The sequence below is a fragment of the Chelonoidis abingdonii genome, chromosome 15, assembly GCF_003597395.2.
Source record: "Chelonoidis abingdonii isolate Lonesome George chromosome 15, CheloAbing_2.0, whole genome shotgun sequence".
Taxonomy (NCBI): domain Eukaryota; kingdom Metazoa; phylum Chordata; order Testudines; family Testudinidae; genus Chelonoidis; species Chelonoidis abingdonii.
This window is the reverse complement of record NC_133783.1, coordinates 22,003,781-22,011,891: the sequence shown is the minus strand read 5'-3', so window position 1 is coordinate 22,011,891 and position 8,111 is coordinate 22,003,781. Positions and strand designations below refer to the sequence as shown.

At 44.3% G+C, this 8,111-nt stretch overlaps 1 long non-coding RNA gene across 2 annotated transcripts; it reads left to right on the top strand.

The window, feature by feature from the left end:
* The first annotated feature begins 3,918 nt into the window (after positions 1–3,918).
* Positions 3,919–5,914, top strand: LOC142047797 (uncharacterized). 2 transcript variants are annotated; one of them, XR_012657054.1, is made up of 2 exons: positions 3,919–4,061; positions 4,489–5,914. It is a non-coding gene; the product is annotated as an uncharacterized LOC142047797 (long non-coding RNA). The 2 variants fall into 2 exon arrangements; XR_012657055.1 differs by having other exon boundaries at positions 4,346–5,914.
* Positions 5,915–8,111: the final 2,197 nt, after the last annotated feature.

Here is an 8,111-nt window from a genome sequence, read left to right as displayed (position 1 = left end):
CCCTCCCCATCCAAAGGAGGATACGCAAATATGCTGAGGGAGTTGGAAGAAAAATAAAAGCTCCTGTTGTGTCCCCACCCCCACAGAGAAACTAAGAAGCTTCTCTGGTAGTCCCACTCTCCTCATAAATCCCATATGCCTCCATGTTATTCCTCACTGCACACTTTCCTCTACAGCCAATCCAGAGAAAACTAAAACCAAGGTTAGCTTACAAAACAACATACTCAGCAAGATGGTTACATCAAAGTGGGGTGCAGCCCTGCTCACTTTTTCAATCAACAATACTAGGACTTTGCTAATCCTTAGCTGAATGTACTTGTGCAGCATGGACATGATCCCCTCACACAAAGAAGTTCGACCCTGTACTTAACAGCATGCCAACTGCTATATTACAGGATGCCTTAAATATAGTCACGTCAACAGCCCCTACATACCACAGGTAGTGCTCCTTCTGATGTAAGACAGTGCACAGATCCAACTCATCCACTATATGATGTAACTTGGACACTCTGTCAACTGAAGTCACAACAAAGTTTTCTTACCACGGTTAGACCCCTGACATTGTCAACCAAACAAGAGTTCAGTTATGGCAAACAAGAGTAGAGAACAACCCTGTAGCCTGAGTGATTCACCTCCCATTAGTTGAACATCTACCACCCAGTGCAGACCAGCCCTGGACCATATAAAACATCTTAATCAACTCCTCACTGGAGTTGGCCAGTCTGTTAATAAAAAATTCATGGCCCATGGCCTGTCCATGACTTATGCTACAAATATTTGTGATTAAATCTTGCTGGAGGTGTGTGGGGGGCCACTGCTCAGGGGTGTGTCGGGGGGGGTCCGCTGCTGGGGGAGAACAGGGGAGGGCGCAGCTGCAGGGGTCACCTGGGGCCAGCAACACCAGCTGCCGGTGGCCAAGGACAGTGGCTGCTCAGGGACTGCTGCCAGGGCCAGCAAACCATGGCTGCTCTAGACAGCAACCTGGGGACTCCTGCTGGGGGCCACCAGAGCAGCAGCTGGTGTGGCTGTCCCCAGGGCCACTCCAGGAGCAGCTCATGGGGTGTCTCAGGGGCCACCTGAGCAGCTTGGGCAGGCCTGGGGTCAGCCACACTGACCCCTGCAGAAGTCACGGAGATCACAGAAAGTCATGGAATCCGTGACTTCCGCGAGCCCTGCGACAGACACGGAGCCCTATGCATGTGCATAGATGTAATAAGAGGCAGTACGAGGACACAACAAGAAGACTCTCCTCATGCCTCTCTCCACCCAGGAGAAGAAACTTCAGACAAAACTGCTCACTACTTCCCAGAGACAAAAGGAGGAAGAAGGTGTGACGGGGAGTTAGAGCAAAGTCAACCCTCCCAAACAGGGCCGTAGCAACAAAGAATGTGGCCCCCTCCGAACATATGTCCGGGGCCCCTTACAATGCAGAAACTGGAATGAGGTATTTATTTTATACAATATACAGGGTTCATATTATGGATACATAGGCCTACAGTGTACATGTATTCTGTATTTACGCAAAGCGCTTCTTTCGAGCCTTGTTCTCCGCAAATTGGTTAATCAATGCTTCATAGTCCAGAGATCTGGCAATCTTGTTTTTGATTGAGATAACTGCAAGTGCAGAAAGCCTGTCATCTGTCATGGTTGAGCGCAGGATATTCTTGATTAGTTTCATTCTGCTGAAGCTCCTTTCAGCACCAGCGACAGTAACTGGTGTGGTCAGGAGAATTCTGATGCAAATGCAAAGATTCGGATATATCTCCTGAAGGCTGTTCTTGTATATGTACGTTAAGAAAATTTTGCCATAAAAGTCCTCTCTCTTTTCCGTGTGACATAAACAAAACGATTCAATTGCCATTACGAGTGGCACCAATTGCTCCCATTTTTTCAAAATTTGCTGTGAGTCTCCAGTCATTTCTCGTGCACGCTCAGCTGTTAGCGTGTACAGAAATCCTAACACTATACCACGTCCACAGAATGCAAATCGCGACGAAACAGAGAAAGCCATAGGAGAAAGAACAATCGATTTGAATTTCTCGGCAAAAGACACTCGAATCATCAGCAATTAATCAAACTCTCCTTACGTCCGCACCCTGGTTCGGAAACACTGCTCACAACCATATGCCGCTATATCAACGCATTCGTGACCACAGAGGTAATATCCGATTCGATCGCTCCAACTTCATTAGTGACACCGATCTGCTGCAGTACATCAAATACACATCTGGTGACGAAAATTGTGTTTATGCTGATAAACAACGGCTTCACCTCGAGCCTCACATTGAAGCCTCTGATACTTGATCGATCGTCTGCTAGCATCGTCCGTTCATTCCTTACCGTCATTGATGCACGCAAAATATGTGACAACACTTTGGAATTTCTCAAGTTCTCTCGCACTTTGCCCATCGTTTACCTCCGCTCTTCATAAACATTCTCCTTAGACATTAACAAAGCAAGCACTTGGTTGAAACAATAAAAACTAAACAACTAAAATAATTAACATTAATCCGCCGACCGCCATAGACACAATAACCATTCTTTGAATCGGGTCAACTAAAATCGAACTGACCTGCCGAGACACTGATGAGCCATAAGCATTAAGATGATACATGATTCACGGTTTTGTCAGTAAAACCTACATGGATTGTGCAATAGCGTCAATAAATGTCACTTACCTAGTTATACCTTACATTTTTTTTGCCACTTTTAGGGGCCCCCTTCCTTGCGGGGCCCCCTCCGGTCGGAGGGTACAGAGGGCACTCACTACGCCTCTGCTCCCAAATCCTTCACAGTCAGTCCTGAAGGAAGACTGATGCCATGTCTACACGAGAGTCACTATAAAGGGATAGCTATGGTGCTGCAAATGCTTCCTACAGCGATGGAAGGAATTTTTCATCACTAAATAATCCACCTTACCAAGACTGCACTACAGGTAAATTGTCAACTTAACTTTTAAGTATACATCAGACCTTAAAATATTCCTGTTATTGCCTCAAACATTTTGTCAAACTGAAAAGTGGGCCACTCTCTTTAATGTGTCTCTAAACTGGGGAAATGGGCTAGTTCTGTTACTTACTGAAAACTGCTCCTGTGATGGTAGCAGGGCTGGGAAATACCCAATTTGGGCCAATATGCCAAACTGATACTTCTCTGATGATACTATCTTGTTCTCCAGAATCTCAGGTCTGGTTTACACTTAGAAGTTAGTCTGACATAGCTACAGCAGTCAAGGATTCACTTAGTGCTGTAACTATGCCAACCTAACCCCCCAGTGTAGACACAGCTAGGTCAACAGACAAATTCTTCCATCTACCACTGTGATAGCTGGTAGCTACCACTTATCAGAGATGGATTACCTATAGTGGTGGAAAAACTCCTTCCATTGCTGTAGGATGTGTCTACGTCACCTTAGAATGTAGACATGGCCTCAGTTTTCATTGAATAACAAACAGGAAGTCTTTAGCTTTTTCAAAGATTCTTAAAAATGTGATCCAACCCACGCAAAGTTGAATCTGCCGAAAGCCTGGCATGACAGCTCTGAGAGGTCTGAACTGTCCCATTCACCTTGGTTAGGTGTTAACACACACGCCCAGTGATGATTTTAAATGACAACATTATTATTTAATTTCTCATGTAAGAAAAGAAAGGGTGGATCATAGATCTACAAATTTTACTGACACATCTAATTTTGGTGCCACAAGTAGGTGGCACTTGACAGATACCACCACTGATCTCTCCCTACCTAATCAAGATGGAGCAAAGCTCAAGGAATCTCCCAGAGCCCAAGGACATAGTTCAGCCTCACTGAGGGAGAGCCAAGCTCAAATAGGGCAGTAGAGCCAAGGAGCACACACTATCATATTTTGAATAGCTGTGGCTATTTTTGTTGATTCACACAGGTGATTATTTTGTAGGTGGAGTATGGAAGGTGACACCCCCAACCCAATTTGATCCTTCTAGAAAGACTGTTCTTGTGGAGAAGTCGACCCCAGGACCTCCTCCACTGCAAAAATTGTTCTTGCTAAAGGAAGAAAGAGAGCCTTGAGCTGCTTCAGAGGGTAAGTCTACCCTGCAATGTAAGCCCAGGATTAGTGGGAGTCAAGTCCACAGACCCTGGGTTGTAAGACCAGGGCTTGAGCATCCACATTTACTGGTGACCCTAGGTTTACAATTTCTGGACTCAGACCTCAAACCTGGGACACCAACATCCACAGAGCAGTATACTGACTCAAGTCAAACCACCGTATTCCAAACTTCTCAGTGCCTTCCCAGCTGTGGCCACTCTAACCCTTGGTTTGTTGTGCAGTGTGGAACAACCTGACTGTACTACCATATGTTTCAGGAAGTTGTCACAATCCACAAAGTTCCCAACACATCCTGCTGACCTGTCTTTTGGTCTACACAGTCTCGGGAACCACAGACAGCAACATGGAGGAGTTACCATTTGAAAATCTTCTCTTTCTTGTGTTTTTGTTCCCGTTTCAGCAAACAGGCAGAGTATCCATGAGACACTGGTGGACATTCTGGTGGCATTTTCTGACCTATCAAAGACTCCTGATGGAGGAGGAGGAGGAGGATTATAGACATGGAAGACTTGAACTGGCTGATGCTCCTTGTGACTCTTGATATAGCCACTGATGGCCCCTATATAGACCAGCCTTTCAGGAGCAGGGCAACAAGTACAGACTTGTGGGATCACATTGTCATGCAGACTTCAGATGACCAGCAGTGGGTACAGAACTTTTGCATGAAGAAAGCCACATTTCTGGAGCTTTGTGAGCAGCTTACCCCCATCCTCCAGTGTCAGGACACACAAATAGTGGCTGACGTGTAGGTCGAGAAGGAAGTTTATAATTGTTTGGAAGCTAGCTACCCAGATTGCTACAAATCCATTGCTAACCAGTTAAATGTTGGAAAGTCAACTTGGGAGATATCATAACGATTTGGGTGATTTACCCAAAAATGGTGGGCATAAACAATATCCCTGAAGTAATTGCTGGTTTATGGATGTCAATGTGGACTGCACTGGAAGAGTTAATGATGCTAGGGTTTTCTGATTATCAAAAGTCTACGTTCATGGACAGGCTGGGACACTATTGCCCCTAACTGCCATCGTCATAAATGGAGTTACTATCTGGGGGACCCCACGTACCCTCTTTTGCCTGGCAAAAAAAGGTTTAATTACACTCTCAGCTTGTGCAGAATGGTGGCTGAATGTGTGTTCAGGTGATTGAAATCCTGTTGGTGCTGTCTGCAGACCCATTTGGATTCCTATGTCATCAGTGCTGTCTGCATTATTGAGGCTTCCTGTTTTCTTCAACAATCTTTGCAAAGCCCATGGTGAACCATTTGAATCTGAATGGACCTATGACAGTAATAGATTGCTGAACCAGTACACTCAACCAGAAAGTGTACTTACCACAGCTGCACAGGAGGCACCTGGGCAATACAGATCAGGGACACTCTGTGCAGCCCAATTATAGATTTGCATGGCCCAATGGAAATGGAGGAATAGTACATTTATAAATGTGCTTGTACAATATTTACAGTAACTGAGGCACTGCCACATCATATAAAAAATGTGGGAGAGGGATTGACCGCCATACATTGTACTTGTGAACAATGAACTGCTTATGAAATGAGGGTGATGGGGATTGATTCCCACGCATTGTACTTGTGAATGAGATAACTGCTTATGCAATGGGGAGAGGGATGTGTGGCAAGAATTGTGGATTTACAGTATGGCGTATGGCTTGCGGCAGATAAAAGTATTAAGAAATAGTGATTGGATTCCACTTACCAGTTGTCCCTTATCATGTGTTTATCTTTATTATTTGAAATACACTTTATATGATGTGATGCACTAATGGTAATAACATTTCTTAGTAAAATAAAAGTCTTAAGTTTTGAACATGAATTAGAAAAAAATATATTAAACCATTGCCAGCCTGCCATTAGCATACCAAAACACCAGTAATAAACTAACAACAAAACCAGTAACAAAACAAAGTGCATAAACCAAACATTGAACAGTGAAACCAGTGCCAACAAACCTCTATTGTTGCATGTCTCATACCACACTTTTCCTGTCTTTCCACATTTAGAACACACTTGGTGCTGTTGTGAAGGGGTAGAGGCATTCCGGGGGGTACTTGTCTGGAGAAGAGTGAAAGTACGTAGGGAGTATGGGGTCAGCACAGGGGTGGAGGTATGCAGCATGGGTGAAGGACAGCATGAGGCAGATTTACCCTGTCCAGCTGCTATTGAGTCCCACTTGTCTGGGCCACCAACCATGGAAATGTCCAAAACGTTCCTGATCTGCAGCACATGGTACTGTGAAGGGGACTCAGCATGTAGTTTGGGAGCAGAAGAAGCCGGTAGTCTGGTGGCCATAAGCATTGGCAGCTTCTTGAACAGGTGTTTCTGCTGGATGATATCATCCTCCCTCTGCCAGTGTTCCTGCTCCAGAAACTGAGCTGCAAGTCTCTCCTTGTGCACTGAAATTCTCTCCTCTTGCTCTGCAGCCTGATTGTACTTTCCCTCTTGTCGGGAACCCTTATCCCTCTGGTACTGCACCTGCTTGTTGGCCCTGTCCAGAATGTCCTCCTTGAAAAAGCATTTGATTGGACTAGTCTGTCACAATTCTGCATCCTAGGGACCTGCTTCAGTGGGCCTGCACTGCCGAGTTGGAAGAGGCTGAAGGAAGTAAAAGCAGAAATCAAACAATGCATTATTATTTCAGTGCTTCAAAACAGGTTCTTGGTATCTACAGGTAAAAGTGCCTTATGGAATCTCAAGGCTAAAAAATTATATTTTGGAAAACTGAGCTTCAGTATCTTCTGAGAGGATCACCTGAGCTCCAAGAAGCAGAATGAACTCAAATCAGTTAATCACAGTGAAAAGACTACACAAACAATGGGAAATTACAATTTATTATTGCTTTTTGTTTCAAAATTGTAGACCTGATGGCCCTTTGCGTGGGGAGGAGAGTTGTGGCTTACTATATAAGCCTTCTCTGTACTTTCAGGCATTCCACATTCTCGAGGACATAACGATTCTAGGGGTTCCAGAATGGCAAAGGGAGATTTTATTCCAAGCTGTCAGTGCCAAGCCAGCTGTGTATGCCACAAAGGTTTTCAAACTTATGGTAACAGGGAAGCATATTTATGAGTGGAGTGGGCTGGTGACTTAGAGGAGGGCCTGGGAAATGTGCCCTTCCCTGAAATTTTACTACCTACCTGGATATCTTACAATGGGAAAAAGTTTGCGGCTATCAGCACCCAGTATTGAGTCTAAATTTGTGGGGGAATCAACATAAGAATGGCCATACTGGATCACACCAATGGTACCTCTACTCCAGTATCCTGTTTTCTGATAGTGGCCAATGCCAGGTGCTTCAGAGGGAATGAACAGAACAGGGCAACAATTGCGTGATCCATCCCTTGTTGTCTAGTTCCAGTATCTGGTGGTCAGAGGCTCAGGGACACCCAAAGCATGGGATTGCATCCTTGATTATCTTGGCGAATAGCCATTGATAGACTTATCTTCCAGGGACTTATCTAATTCTGTTTTTAACCCAGTTATACTTTTGGCCTTCACAACATCCCCTGGCAACGAGTTCCAGAGATTGCTGTGCATTGTGTGAAGAAGTACTTCCTTTTGTTTGTTTTAAACCTGCTGCCTATTAATTTAATTGGATGGACCCTAGTTCTTGTGTTATGTGAAAAGGTAAATAACACTTCCTTATTAACTTACTCCACACCATTAATAATTTTATAGACCTCTGTCATATCCCCCCTTAGTAGTCTCTTTTCCAAGCTGAACACTGACAGTCTTTTTAATCTCTCCTCATATGAAAGATGTTCCATACCCCTAATAAATTTTGTTGCTCTTCTCTGTACTCTTTCCACTTCTAATATATCTTTTTTGAAATGGGGCAACCAGATCTTCACACAGTATTCAAGGTATGGGCATACCATGGATTTATATAGTGGCATTATATCTACTGTCTTATCATCTGTCCCTTTCCTAATGGTTCCTAACACTCTGTTAGCTTTTTTGACTGTTGCTGCATATTGAACAGATGTTTTCAGAGAATGATTCACAAT